At 44.7% G+C, this 15,632-nt stretch overlaps 1 protein-coding gene across 1 annotated transcript in view; it reads right to left on the bottom strand.

Annotated features, from left to right (window-relative positions):
* Positions 1-15,632, bottom strand: part of LOC135934651 (toll-like receptor 7) — a 31,034-nt gene that overhangs the window by 10,473 nt on the left and 4,929 nt on the right. The gene's annotated exons all lie outside the window — the stretch shown is intronic.

Genomic DNA, 15,632 nt, shown 5'->3' with positions numbered 1-15,632 from the left:
CATGATTCTTCTTCTCGACGGGCTTTATCCCTTGCTAGGGTTGTAAAATAGTTATATTTCTGAAATCGTGTAGCTGGACAGCCGGAATATTAATCGCTTTTCGTGCTTATGAAATGTGACGCTGTGTTTGCCCTTTTGTTTCCCGACTCAATTTTAATAATTAACGCAGCACACATATTGCGCCGCTTCTTTTGAGTCACACTTGTCGCGCTGTACGATGGGGAGAATTTTGCTGGGTGGGTTAAAAACGAGTCCGGTTTGAAAAAAGCCTCTCGCGTGGGCAGCCAGCACTTTCCGGAGCGTATTTTTCTGCTTTTCCTCTCCGTTGTGACGAATAAATTACATTAAAAGGAGCGCGGGGAATTTCAAAATGGCATCTCTGCTGCTGCTGCTCGCTCGTTACCGTGCTGGCCTGTCCAGGCTCATTTAATAATTGACCTCATGCATGCTCGGCCTCTGTACGCGCATCCGAAAGTCGCTCTCGGCCAAATGCAGAGGAGATAAAATAAAAACGGGCAATCGTCGTTATATTGACTGTGCGTACGCAAGGGAGGACGGCTTCTGAATATTTGCGGCGCGGCAGGGACAATAAACAGCGCAGAATGACGACAAAGCGCGCGAACCCATCTCCGGTGAGCCGATTTGCCGAGTTCCGAAAATGCGAATCGAGCCAGTAAAAATGCGTGTTTCGAATCGGCTACGGGTGGCCCGGGGCGGCGAATAAACAACAATTTTTGTGGGATTCGTCTCACAATTAATCAGGGCCTGAGGGATGCCACGTCTGGCCATAAAAACAGGGCTTTGCTGCGAGGAACGTAAAACAAAGCCATGTTGGCCGGCGGCGGATGGCGGAAGGACGGCGAGAAGCCTGCTTTATTTGCCAATTCACGCGGGCCGATCTCGCATTCGGTTGTTTGTCCTTTTGCCGCGCACACATGCAGCTGAACACATGCTCCGTATTTTATAATCCCCGTACGAATCGAAGAGAGAGGCATTTTCTTCTTTCCTGCAGCAGCAGAAAAAGCTGGTTGCATGCGATGCTCATCTCGCAAGAAGAAAAGCCTATAAAGCAGCAGCCTCCCCTTACACACGCCAGCCTTTGTGTGTTACCTTGAATTATAGACCACTGGCTCTTTTCTTCTGCCTATAATATTTTGACAACAACAAAAAATAAAGCCCGCTGTAACGCGTGATATGAGCCACAGACTCGTGGTTCCATCAATACACACCAGGATTAAATTGGAATACAATACACACACACAAACACACACACAGCACACATCGTCAGTGTATCGACTATCTGTGGTGGCCGGCGAGCCCCGAAATTCGATTTTTAACTGTAGTTTAATAACACGGTGGCTGCGGCCGAACCGATAATTACCACGAGCTGCGTGGTTTCGTTTTGATTATAATTACAAATGCGAGAGGCGAAGTCGAGCAGCCAGCAACCAGAAGCCAGACAAAGAAGATCCAAGCTATGAGGTTGTTTTGCCCCAGCCTCCTGCTGCTCTTTCCGATTAGGTGCGTGTTTGGTTTGGTGATCCAATTTGAGCTACCAGAGTATAAAACTGGCCATCAGTAGATATCGAGTCATCAAAACGGCCGCTGGGATATACACTCGTTGGTTCAATCAATCAACAGAGCTTTGCTGACGTAAAACATTAATTCGCGGGTGTGTTTCAAATCTAATTCTCACGGTATGAAATTTGCTATGTGGCCCCGGATCAAAACTAATCTTTTCCCTAAAAACTTCCAAAAATACTTCTTTCCATCCATGTAGGCTTGTCTTCCGACTTTTTCGTGCGTAAACATTTTTACGACACGCGTGAACCCCCTTCTGCCGATCGCAGCCGAGTTTTCCATGAACACACACAGGAAATTGATAGTCCTTGATGCGGCTTCGGCTCGATTTTCGAAACAGAATCATTTAAGGGCCGCAAAAAGTGCGTTCGCTGGCTGCGGCACAGGGCTTGCGTGCCCTCGGTATTATTTTACGGTTGGAACTTTTTTTGTGTTCTTTTTATCGTACGTGTACACAGTTGATGGCCTTTATTGACTTTTGGAGCAGGGCGGTGTATTACCATCAGAGCCACAGGTTAATATACACACACGGAGCACAAGACGAGCACAAAAAAATTTAAAATACCCGTTCGGCATCGATGTGGAAAAACAAGCGCGACGGCGAATCGCGCAGAATCATCGTGACTCTTATCACGTTGAAGGAAAATTCGACGTGTGCTTGGCTGGTGGAGGCGGGGGCAAAACGAGAAGAAGGAGCCGTTTCTATCAATCAAGAGGATCAGAGCAGCGCTTAATCCCGCCGACCGCTGCCAACCGATAATTAATACACTATCAGGCTCCGGGGGAATAGTTTTTCACCGAGTACAATCTAAAAAAAATTGAACCAAGTAGCATTAAAAGGGAGGAATGCTGCATTACAAATCACAGTTTGCACTCTGCGCCAAAATAGTGACATAACAACGTCAATAACAATAGAATTTGGTGAACTCTTGAAATTGGAAGCCCGAATTTCGCTTTGAACTCGTGAAAATGCGGCTCGACCCGCTTCATTTTGCAATTAATCCTGTCGGCCGCGAGGGTTTTGTGCGTGCATTATTAATAGAGAATAGATGCCGAGATAATATAAAAAAACGCCCTTTATACTGACAAAGAGAGGATCCGACGTGCTGTAGGTAAAATTTCCTAACATTCTTTGGCACTTAAAATCCTCTGGTCCCGGCCTCCGCTTCTTCATCCCCGACCCACAGATACAAGCAGGCCTAGCGACCCGCAGCACTCACTTTTTGTTGTGTTGCAAACCATCCAGGCAACTAGCTAGTATTTTCTTCCCTCGGTAAAAAGAATTCTGTGTACTCGTTCAGGAAAAGAGCGGGAGAGGATATCAAGGATAAGGTCGAGAAAAGTAGCAGTGCGGGGGGAGATGGGCCACGTGACGTCACGCTGAGCACAGGGGATGCTTTTGGGTCGCTCAACCACCGCTGAGCACGGCAGCCTGACAGGCAATGTGCGCCAAGGGTGTCAAAAATTCCGCTCCACGGATCCAATTTTCGGAGAGGAGAGGAGCAACACCGCGTTCGGGTTTTCCTCAAAGAAGATCGACGCGAATTTTGAACGAAAATTCTGCCAACTTTTGTATCTTATATTTATGATTCGGGGGCAAATAATCAAACTCCCGTATGACTTTCAAAGTAGGGGCTTCTTACATTTCCCTCTGAGGCGGAGCTCTCCTTTCAAACGTGGGAAGAGGAGAAATAAATAAATTTCCTCCATTAAAATCGTCAACTAAACACAATTTATACTCTCCCCGTGCATCCCCCGCAGCAAGCAGACAGGAAAACCTTCACAAAAGGTGCAACGAAACAGGGGGGACATTCAGCGCAGCACCGCAGGCGCGTTTTTTTCTACCTGAGGGTTGCCGTCCCATTTAATAGTATAATTTTCAGCCGCAGCCAGTATCCACATAATTTCATGGCTGGCTTGCTGGCATTTCCCTAATTTATAGTTAGATGTATAAATTATTCCGATCCATTAATTTTGAACCACAAATAATAAATTTTGCTCCTGCCCAAAATTGTGTCAAACGTATTCAGCAAATTAGTTGCGTCAGGACGGATTCTTCTATTATTTCTCGTTACGATTGGCTGCAACAAGCTATGAGAGATTCATTTTCTATCTCCAGATAAGGAGGAAATAAATTTCGGCTGGGTCCAAGCAGCGAAGAATTGCTTTTCCATTATTTGGACGGCGGAGCAGCGGGCGTCCTCGGCCAACAATCAGCCAGCCTACTGCATTTCATTCCTTTTCACACACAATGCACACACAGACCGCATGTACACATATCAAAATAATATAAAAGCAGCTTTCAGGTTATTTCGAGCACTGCAAATTACAATTAGTTCGGGCTGGCTACAAATGAAAAGGAGGGAATCAGCTGCCTCGCTCCAAGAAAGGAAATTCCTCAAGACGGCTGCGGCGGCGATGGATCATTGTTTAATTCGAGCTGACTAACTGCAGTATAATTTGGCTTCATTTTAGAAAATAAAAATTGTCTCTACTCGAATCGACGTTTTCCTTTTCCTAACCGGCCAGATATGCGTGTTTGGTGCCAGTCTGTTCTTTTATTTGATAGGCAGCAGAAGATCGATCGAATTCCAGCAGACGAGGCATTTTTCCGTCGACGAAGAAAGGAGAATATAAGGAGATGTTTCTGCTGCTGGCTGCGTCCCATGTGTCTGCGCGCCGAAAGCTATCAAGTTTTCGTTTGGAACCCTTAGAAGAGCGATGCAGACGGTGGTGGAAGGCAAAGTGAGAAGATGAGAGCTGAGCACATTGTTTATACTCGAAGCCCCGCTCCTTCTGCGCCTTATTTGACACTTGCTTCATACTGGCGACGGGAATTTTATCAAACACCGTGCTCACAGAACAATGTGGGCGCGCGTTCCTCTTTTATATTCGCCCTCGTCGCTCTCCTTGCTCGCGTTCGCCGGGGTGAGATTGGTTACAAGGGCACCGCACGCACTTTCAAAAGAAATTCTTCGCTCAAATTAATTATTCATTCGCCATTCTTAAAGAGCAAATTCTGCCTTAACGAGCAAAAACTCCGCTCCGAGGCTCGGCTCCTTTGTCTGCATAGAGAAAAGTTGAAAGGGGAGCATTAATTGGAAATTTTGACGTGTTTATCTTCGGCTGTTTCTTTCCACTTCTACAAAATTTATTCCTTTGTTTGGTGTATTTGTCAACATCAAACGAAACAGAGGAAATCGGCAGTGAAAAATGCAAATTCGGCAAATGGGCTTTTTTGTGCATGCCAAGAAGGTGGAGTTTATTGATCTTGAAGCAGCTGCCGCGAACAACAACAATCAGTCCGTTTGATTTCGGCAATTTGCGGGCGGTTCAGCGACTTGTTATTTATTTCACTTGAGAGTCATCTCTTTTTATTCACTTCCGAGGGCGCGATTCGATTAACCTCGGCGTCGCAATAGAGGCGTACCGCGAGCAAGTCGTAAATCGCGCCAGCTGCCTGTCGCCTGCTTTTTCTTCACTGTGTGTTCCGCGGCGTAATAATAATGCATTTATATATAAAAGCATCCAAATTGGTGCTGGCGAAAATTTGGCGTCGTCATGCTCAACAGACGGTAGAATCAAGAAGGCACGGATTTACTTTTCATTTTGTGCACACCAGCAGAGGAAATTGAGGAAAATATTGAATCGAATGAACTGTGCATTTCTTTCAATTTAGTTTGTGTGGTGCATTACGAGAGCGAGTTGGATGCAAATTAGCGAGCAGAGCAGCAGGCAAAAGTTCTGCGCCCGCCTAATGAGGCGGGCACATTAATTTGGGAGCCACTAGGTAAAGAGAGGGTACGTCTGCCTCGTTTATGTGCAAGTTTAAATTAAAATTGCGGCGAGGCCGCTCGACTAATTTGGCGCAGCCGTGGCCAACTCACGTTATTTGATTACAGCGGCCTTTATTTATGATGTTTATGTATAAATGGATGTGCCTGCCCGGCCGTCCGTTGCGAAAGAGAGTGAGAGAGAGAGCAAAGTTTGTGTTTTATGTGTTCAACCCCCAGAGCAGTTTTATACTCTTGACTAGGCTGGTCGGTCCGCTGGCTGGTTTGCCGAGTGTGTGTGTGTGTTGCGGAGATCGATATGGAGGACGGAACGCACGCTTTCTCGCCTCTCGCCCGCCGACGCCTTTTCAACCCTTTTGTGTCATAAACGCCTCGCTTTCTTCCCCAGCACGCTGGCTGCTGCTTTTAATTATTTACAGGATGCCTGGGCTAATTTTCAATGACTCGAATGCCGCCGGCGAGCATATAAATCCGGCTCCAAATTTCGCTGCTGTTTGCCACTAGGGAGCCTTAATTCCACGCCGAGTTTCGCGTGCGTGGTAATTAATTCGCTGAAATTGTGTGCCTCGACGATGAAGATTCCAACTCGACGCCCTTCTATGATAATGAGGTGGCTAATAAATTTCTCTCGCCGCCGTAAAAATCAGTCAGCAACGGGCTCGTGATTTTCATTGCGCCATGTTCCATACAATAAATTTCGTTCTTGCTTTATCTCGAACGCTTTTCAACTTTTAGTCCTAGAACAATTGCGGTGTAGCCCGAGCAACGCCGGCTATGAAGTTATTCCGTCACAATAAGGCGCAGTTAATCATGAAACCGCGCACTCAAAAGTTGCCCTATGCGGGGCGCGTTGTTTTCATAAGAAAAGGCTTTCGGCTTGAGCTACACGCTCGCGCAGCAACCAGCAACAGCAGCGCAGACGATATTTCAAATCCTCCGCTCGTGTTTAAAGTTTCATAAAGTGCCGCAACACACAAACGCAGACGAGGAAAACCTTTATCGTACTGCGCGCGCCCGTTTTTGCTTGATGTACACAGTTTAATGCACAACTGGCAGAAAAACGGATGCAGACGTTTTGGCTGCCACTTTGAAACAGGTGACAAGTCGGCTGCGACCATTGACAGAGCTCCCTGAGCCCAGTCTCGGCGGAGTTTGCGAATTCAACACCTCTCCCGGCGCGGCTAATGGTGAGTGAGCGGAATTCTAATCACGAGTGCCGCGGGGAAGAGGGTATAAATAAAGCAGCGGAAAATGCTTGAAAATGCTTGAAAATGCTGCTGGGCATTTTCTGGTGTCGTGCTCGACCTTGAATTCCACATCAGATCGATCGATGCCTAAGAAAAACACACGCCGCCAAATGGTTTTTGCGTGGCACAAACACTGAGAAAACGGTCGATTCCTCGGCTGCTTTTGACTTTGCTAACACCTTAATAGCAAACATCCTTCTGAAAGTTCTTATCCGCAGTGAAGATCGAAATTTACGACTGACATTTTTTCTGGGAACGAGTTGAAGAAATAGCCTAATTTCGCGAGGCCTCCTCAGACCTTTGGAAACCACAGTACGAAGCTGCAGCAGCCCGAGGGAAATAAATTACAACCCTTTCCGCAGCGTGCGAAAAGAGTATGAATAATAAATGGAAAGCAAACGAGCAGTTGATTGTCAGGTCGGCGGTCTCGGGTGTTTGTGTGTACGGTGGGCGGCATTCTTACAGCCGTTCCCACCTGGGAAATTTGTTTGTTATTTTTAGTGTCACCGGGCAGCGGATGGAATTGGTTAGCGTCAGCAACAATGCTCAACCTCGATTCGCTCTCAATTATAGGCACACAGAAGTTCACAGTTACATTCTCTCTGGCGCAAAATGATGCAGATTCGTCACGTGTTGGCGTGAAATAAAATATTCTCAAATTTAAAAACATTAAAGTAATTTCCTCGTGGTTGCATAACACGAGGACATACTCTCAAGAGCTGTGTTTAACACGCCTTTGTTATTATTTCTCGCTGCATGATTTCTGCTCATTGTTGGTGGTCATTCTTGTGTGAATTTGCAGCCAGCTAAGAAAGTCTGAGGATGGTGTTTTTCATTCTTTTTGTTCAAGGCCCCCGCGAAAGGAATGCGAAACCATCAATCAGCGGGCAGAGGGTCTTTTAATTTTTTGAATGATCTAATATCAGTAATTTGCTTGTCAGGATAATAAATAATCAAGCAAGGAAACGTTTTCAGCAGGAAAGTGAAACCCAAAAAGGGTTATTCAAATTATACACGCCTTTTGTTTCCCTTTCGCGGCTCACTAAATCATCGCATTGCTCAATAATTACTAAACCCCTTTCGACGACGATTTACAAATTTTTCACATGGAAATCGAGATCAACCCAAAGGAAATTACGGTGGTATTAAAATAATTAAACGGTCGCTTTATACCTTTTGAGCTGCTAGTTAGTACCGCACCGAGAGAGCGCAATAAATAATCGCGGCATTTTGGCATTTTCCTCTCCGCGTTTCAGCAATTATCCCGACTTGAAACCGTCCATTTTCCAAAGTGGGGTCACCACTCTAGTGCTTGCGAGGGATCGAGTAACGATTTATTAGCGCGTGGCCTATATATTTACTCAGCCCTCCGCATGCATTTCGGTATGTGTGCTCGCAGGCACAAGACGGCCGCATTTTCATGGGAGAGGAAAAGTTTCCGAAATGAAATATGCAAGTGCATTTTTGCGGCATAATTGTTGGCAAGGAGGAAGCAAAAATACGGGAGACCGCCGTTGAGCGCTGCCAAAAGTTAGCATGTTATGTTGAAAAGGAGAAACTTTTTTAATTAACCCTGAACTGTAATAAAAGTGGTCGAATTTCTCAGGCAAAGTGCACGCGGTGCTAAATAAACGGCCGCGTTTTATGGTGCTTCTTTTAAATTAAATTTACAAAAGTAGAAGAATGAGAGTTGCGCCGACTGCAGGAAGCAGCTAGAGTATAAAGTATACTCTTTATGCGTGTTGCATGACATAGTGGAGCTTTTTCGGCACCAAAAAGAAAAGCTTTGATGCATTTTCGGGAAAACTACATCCGTCTTGACCTTATGAAGTAATTTGAAGTCTCACAAATCGAAAATTTGACTCGCAGTGGTGACAGTTTCCCATTTCGAATGAAAATCGAACTTTCCATCCAAGTTATTTATTTTGATACATTGTTTTCCCGTCACTTGCCGACGATAATTTACGAGTTTGAAGAGCTCCGTTAGATAATAGATAGCTTTGCTTCTTGCCGAAAAATTCCAATTTGTCCGAGGAAATAAATTTGGAATTTCAATACGCCGCCGTGTTACTGCTGCGTCGGGCCATAACTCATTCGGCGGCGGGCGCTGCAGTCGAAAAATTCAATAATGCCCAGCAGCAGCATCGCCACACACTGACTGAATCTTCTTATTTGATTCCTTGGCGAGCTGCACGCAGCATCCAGCGACTGACTGACTGGCAATGAGTCTCCCGAAACGCGGAGAGATGCCGTGCGCGCACCATCATGTTTTACCATGCAATTATCGCCGGCTTTTGTATAATAGCGGTCGGTCCGTCCGTTGCTCGAGTCAGTTTCGCTCGGAAACCGGCCAGCAAGAAGCCATGATGGCGTTTATGAAGAAGCAGCTCCTCTGGTGCCCTTAGGGAGCTACTGCAAAGCCAGTCGCGGTGAGGAGGATTCCTCGCTCTCCTAGATTTTTTCTCATCTCCTTCTCTCTCTCGCGCGCGCTTGCTGTATTATAATTCCTTATCCGTCCGCGCGCACACGTAATCACCGGTTAGAGAGCATCCACATTTATTTTAATGTCTGACGAGTAATAACAACATTCGGAGCATCAGAAAAAAATTTATCAAATGTGAATAAAAACGGCTGGCAGACCGCCAATTACAGAATAATTCCACAGCAACCTCTCAAATCGGGAGTCTTTTTATTCATAATTATCATCAGTGCTTTTCCTCCTCTCTCTCTCTCACCCTAAGATATGATATATTTTACAGAACTGGCCCAGTGTCAAGTTCCCTCGGAAGCAAAAAACCTATACAAAGGTCGTCAAAAATAATCCGCCAGTTTTTCTTCTCTCTCCAAACAATTTCGCCTGCAATCGAGCCAAAAATTGCGTGCTGGCGAGCATCTGTCTCCGGTCGTAAATAATTTCATAAATCGCGCGTGCAAGCATGCATGACGAGCCGGCATTAAACTAGAAACAAAATCTGCCGATTAATTTTTCCGAAGCAAATCACCTAGGGCTTTTTCTTTCTGTCTCCTATAAGAGACGATGAGCTTTATTGGCGGCTGTAAAATTTGGCAGCTGCCGCGCAATCCTTATTTCGTGACACCGGCGAGCCGCTATAATTTTACAACGTATATAACGTTTTCCTCCATGCACGGGCCGCATACATATATGTATGTATATAATACATTTCCCTATTTATTCTTATTCTCGTCTGTGCAGTGCAGCGCAACACACGCGCTTCCTTAATGAGGCCAGGCGCAATATTCTGCTACCCAAAGCAATTAAAGTAGGCAAATTCCGTACTGCTGATCTCTCTCCGTGTATACTTTTGAATATAAGTTGCGTGAAGCGTCATTAAGGCAGATAATGAGCCGAGCAGAGAAGCGTTTCGGCTACAAGGTGGCACGCTTTGCGCTTATTAGCGCCGTGCAAAAATTGTTTAAAATAGATTGGAATTTTCCTAATAAATATGCAAATCTATTTTTTTGGTAAGTCGTAATTAAAAGATATTGTGAAAAAATAGAAGTTATCCTGCTGGTAATCAATATTGGTTCTGATTTTCGATGAATGGATAGAAGATCAATTCAAGCTAAGTAATGGACTATTGAACCAAACACCATTGAGGATTTTCTAAAATTATTGTGCTCTTGTAGCCCCAATCCATTGCTTACAATTAGTTATGGCTGCTGCTCTTTCGAACTAAAGCGGGATGGTTTCTATTTATCTTGGTCGCATTGCCAGCAAACATACAGCGGAGCGGTGGGACAACTCTTTGTGCGGCAAAAACATGAGAATATCCGTGAAAATTCCGATGGTCAAAAATACAATAAGCAGCTCTTCAAATTTTCTCTCCCCTTCGACAGAGCGTTTTTCTGTAAAAAGGAGCCTTTCTATAGTTGTTGGTTGGGAGAGATGATGATGTCGAGAGAGAAATAAAACGATCTCCTTGGTTAAAAATAAGGGTCATATACTCGTCTAGAAATCTGTAGCAGCTAAGCGCTGCTCTTCTCTGCTGCTGATGAGCTTCATTTGAAATTCAAAAAACAAGCAACACAACAGAACAGCTTTTTACAACGAGCCTCTATCAAGAATTTCTTAATTATGCCCGAAAACAAGACAAAGTGAGGTTGGGAGAGGCAAACGGTAAAATTTGAGAAAAATTGGACCACAACTAATCGAGGCTCTCAGCGGCAAAAAGTGCAGAAGAGAGTAGATGAAGGATGCTCGTGTGACACAAATTTCACCGAAAATGTGGTCTTATGGCGTGAGTAGATGCAACTCTACACCGGCAAAAAGTCAGCCCACTTTTTTCATCATCATCGTTCACCAGAGGAAATTTGCTGCTTGGATTTTTTAGTCTTTGAATTAAAAAAAAACTTGCTCAGGTTTGAATTAAATTATGATATTATTTTACCTATTAATTATAGGCAGACAAATTTTTTTGGACCAAAAATAAACAGCTTTAGAGCTAAAATAGAGCTTTCCGAGATTTGAGAGTGTTTATCGTGCTTCAAAATTTCCGCAACAATAAACTGAAAGTCGTCTCGCAACCGTAATTGCACTGCTGGAAAATGGAAATTGTTGCCGGCTCGCCTGTCGCCGTTGGGAAAATGGAAGAGACAATGCGCACACACGTGTGACGCCGGTGATAATTTTTTAGAGTGCTCTCGTCGCCTTCTTTTCAGTTTGGTCTGTGTATCGCGTTTCATTATTTCCAAATCGCGCACATGAGCGGTTGAAAATTATTATTGCAGCACACGCGAACCGGGTCCTCTCGCAATTTTACGTGAAAAGACCCATTTTTCATCGCGATATACACGACTTCTCTTTAAACATTCCGGCTCGGCAGCTAGCCGAGAAAAATAAATAATGTCCACCGGCAGCCGAATGTATAATTTCTGCCATTTTATTATCCTGTCGGAAAAAATTACTGCACACGTGAGTAAGTGTAATAAGAACGTTAGCTGGATTTCAGGTAATAAAAAATTTGCAGGAACTGCTCGATTGCGCTGTTTAAGGACAGATCCACTTAATAAAACGTACGAGTAGAGGTCTTAATTTTCGCCGGTCGGCCAAAAAGAGCATGTGCACCGTGCGGTCAAGAGCCTCTCAGACGCGACGTCCCTCTCGTAAATTTACTCAAGACCGAGAGCGTTTACATACAACTCTTCCGAACTTTGAGGTCCGGCGACCAAGCAATGAACCCTGTCACTGATTGAATCTTTGAAGGTTTCGCCCGGAATTCCGCAAATCCTTAGAAAGTGGCCACTTGTTTGAAAATTTGAAGCTAATCTCCTGGGGAAACTTTTGACACTCTGTGCTGCGGGAGTGTAAGACGCAGCCAGAAATCAATATTAATGCAAATGAACCGGCTCCATCAAACGGCATGATCCTGCACCGATTGCCTCGAATATATCGGATTTACTGCTGCTGCTCTAACTTTATAAAATGTGCTCGGTGAGGCAGCCAGCTCGGTCCCATCATCATCAGCATCTGTATTGATACAGCTCGGGGCGACTCACAAAATTATCGACCTGCTCTCCTCTCCCCTCGCGCTCGGCTCCCACTTGAGAGCGACGCGTAATTTTAAACTTGTCTTGCGTCCGATGGCCATCACCTTCGAGAGGAACAAATTTGAATGCACGGAAAAGGTGAACACGCCTAATTTTTTCTTCTCCTCATGCGCTCGCGCGCATATAAAATTGTCCGTATTATAAATTGGGTTTGTTGTCCGGCCCCACGACGCCAATAAAGAGGCAAACACACATGCGGACTATCAAGATTCAAATTATTTACCTCTACGACACAATACTTTTTGAGTCGACGATTGGTTTTCCAGAGAGACCATTAAAACGGGGAGGGAAGATTAAAATAAAAAAGGTGCGTTTATTTCTAATAAAAAGAGGCAGGGAGTTGTTTTTTACGCGCCAAAGAAAAATAAACATGGCGCATAATAAAACCAGCCAGTGTTTTTGTGTTTGTACGCGCGCGTCCATACACACTAAAAAGTGCCGAGGGACGTTTCAGGGGGGAAGTGAAATAAAATCTCATCGTGCGTGCTAATAATTTTCGTCTTCGGCGTCAGCTGCGAGTTCGCTCAGTCAGTGCCGCAGAAACGCACACTGAGAAAATTAGAAAATTGTGGTCAAAGAATTTGAACGAGGAAAAAGTTGGATGAAATATTTTGTGCTTCCCTGCTTGGTACAGGAAAGCTCCCGAAAATCGTGCAAGAGTTACATTTGCTATTTGGGGTAGTGAAAAACAGTCCCAACTTTTTATATCAAATTATACTGTCGTCAAAGAAAATGAATCGAGTTTGATTTACGATCGAGGGGTAACAACTCTCGTCGTGAACGTCATTTTCATAATGGCTTTGAATATCGAGAGGAGGATTGGAAATGTTGTACTCAAGGACCGTTTTCCACGTCCCCTTTATCAGAAGCGACATAAATTTTTTACAGTATGCAGTGTATCAGGGAAATATAATTCGCCGGCTCATTTCAAGTGCAGCCGAGCCCGTATCTCGGCGAAGAGGGTGCGCAGCCTACCTTAAAATAAGGCACTCAACTCGACAGCCAGGATAATTTAATTCAAGAAATATAGCAGCCGAAACTTTCCGCCTTAATGGTTTACTCTTTAGTCTCCGCGACGTCTCCTGTGCTGAAAAAATGGCACACCTAGCTAGGCAGGCGTCTGCTTTTATGCTTTCGCGAGCGCCAGAGCAACTTTTCTCCCGATCTGGATTAAAGTTTGATATAAGCAGTTAAAAAGAGGAATGATGACGAGAGCCGCGGCTCCTTATTTTCTCGGCACCGTATAATTCCAACGGCGATGCAGATGGAATAAAAAACGGGGCCCCAGATACCAGCGGGCCGAAATGAATGAGTTTGCAATGAAAAATACCGCACATTATGCGCCGCCAGTGCCGGGAGAAAATGATCGCCGCCGAAAAGACGAACGTCTTTTACCCCGCGCGCGCCGCGCGAGAACTCCATAAAAGGGAGGTAATTCGCGCGCCACACCGAACATATATTATATGGGTTTGGCTGCACCTTTAGGCCAGGGGGAGAGAAATGGCCTGCAATTTATTGGCAGAAATTACACACGTCGGGCTGCTGTTATTTTATTTTTTATCCGCTGCCGTTGCGAGTGTAAAAACGCGAGGCTGTATATAAATACCTCCGCATGCTCGTCTTGAGAGAGGTGTAATTCATTGGAAATCGATTAAACGACGGGCCATTATGACTGCAGCCACTTTGCCGCGAGAGCACGAGAGGGCGAGAGAGCAGGGGATTATACATGTAGTTGTATTACACGCCACTTTCGCCCCCGCGTTCTTTGTGATGGCAGGTGAGCGAGTGCGTTTGACCGTGATTGCGAAAGGGCCCGTGAATTACCATTTCCGCGTGACCACCGGAGAGATGCCAACCCAAAAAGCCAAAGGTCCTCAAAACGGGAATAAACAGGATCGTTTTCCTTTTTACTTAGAAGCACAAGGAAAAGTCTCAAGAAGTTAAAGAAATTGTTAATAAACGAAGGAGATATTTTACGAGATGTCACACTCTTTAAAGAATAAAATGGAGCAAATTGAGATAAAATTATTACACTTACGGAGCAGTGCTTTGTGCGCCGCGAGTGCCATAAATTGCGGCAATAATAATAATACAGTGCGCTGGTGTTCCATTCAGACGCGCGAGAAATTGCTGTTTTGCATATCGCAGGCGGCGGGGGTTTGTGAATTCGGTCATAAATTAGCGCGCCAATATTTATCGCCACGACCACTAAGACACCACGAAATTATCTCGCAAATAACGCCGTTCGCAAACTAAGCTCTCTCGGGGCGAAAGGGTGCCCCGGCACAATGTGTGCGCAGGCAAGATAATAATAATTGAGCCAGAATAAGTTTTCCTCTCCATTCTGCGCCTTCTTCGCTCTCGGCCCGCCTCCTTATTCACCGCCGTAATATTGCGATACATATACACGCAGCGGCCTTTTTATTGTATAAATTCTGCCCTAAATTCGCTCTTGTATGTGTAACAGGGAGCTAGCTATATGTAGAACGTAGGAAGGTGCTTCAAGAGAGGAGCTTACAGAAGGATCCCTGTGCCAACTTTTTTGAAGATATAACAGCACGCTAATCCACTCAACTTTGTAGTGGAGGCCAAAATAATTTTGGAATAATCATTTCCCGTCAACTGTGTTAACTAGAGCAATTTAGCTAGTAATTTTACACAAAAATTGACTTTAGTTTTCCTTGGCTCCACCTCCCGAGCTTTGCATGACAGAAAGGATAGAACCAGCCTGAAAAAAAGCAGCAGAGCGATAATGTTATGATATAATAACACACTTTAGAGAGGGATGGCAGAGATTTATTCTTTCTGTTCTTTTTCCGCGAAACTAGAGTTTATAAACGTTAAGACGGTTGTGAGAGGCAGTCGGCGCGACGGTATAATAATACATTTCTGATGCGATTATAAATAGTGCCGGCGAGGGAGGATCGGTGGGCACTATCATTTTTATTACATTAAGGAATGGAAATAATTAGGGTAATTAGTCAATGGATGAAGAGGCGATTCATCATTTTCAGTGTCGGGCCTCGTTTTTCCTTTGCCAACGATTAATTAGCACTTGGCATACGTTTCCAGACCTTGAGATTTTTACCGGGCTAGCGAGAGCGAAAGGGTTATATCATCATCAGCAGCCTGAATACACTTTCCATTCGTAATTGGCGCGCAACAGTCATTATTTTCGCAACCCTTTGAGCGGAAAAATCGCGCAAAAAGCTGCCTGCAATCCATCATTCTACTCGGCTCCTCTTAATTTTAACAAGCAAGCAATACCCACTGTGCAACGCGTGCGCATTAAATAAATTGTTCCGGTTGTTTGTGCTCTCGTCGTCGCCAGCAAACACAAATAAAGGCTAAAAGAGAATCTTTCATTTTTTGTGTGTGTACCTCTTGAAAGGTCCGCAATCTTTTATTTGTACTAAATACACATGGAAAAAGAATCTTGTCT

This window comes from Cloeon dipterum, chromosome 1, assembly GCF_949628265.1.
Source record: "Cloeon dipterum chromosome 1, ieCloDipt1.1, whole genome shotgun sequence".
Lineage (NCBI taxonomy): Eukaryota > Metazoa > Arthropoda > Insecta > Ephemeroptera > Baetidae > Cloeon > Cloeon dipterum.
The sequence above is the reverse complement of the archived record's forward strand: the minus strand, read 5'-3'. Positions and strand labels throughout refer to the sequence as shown.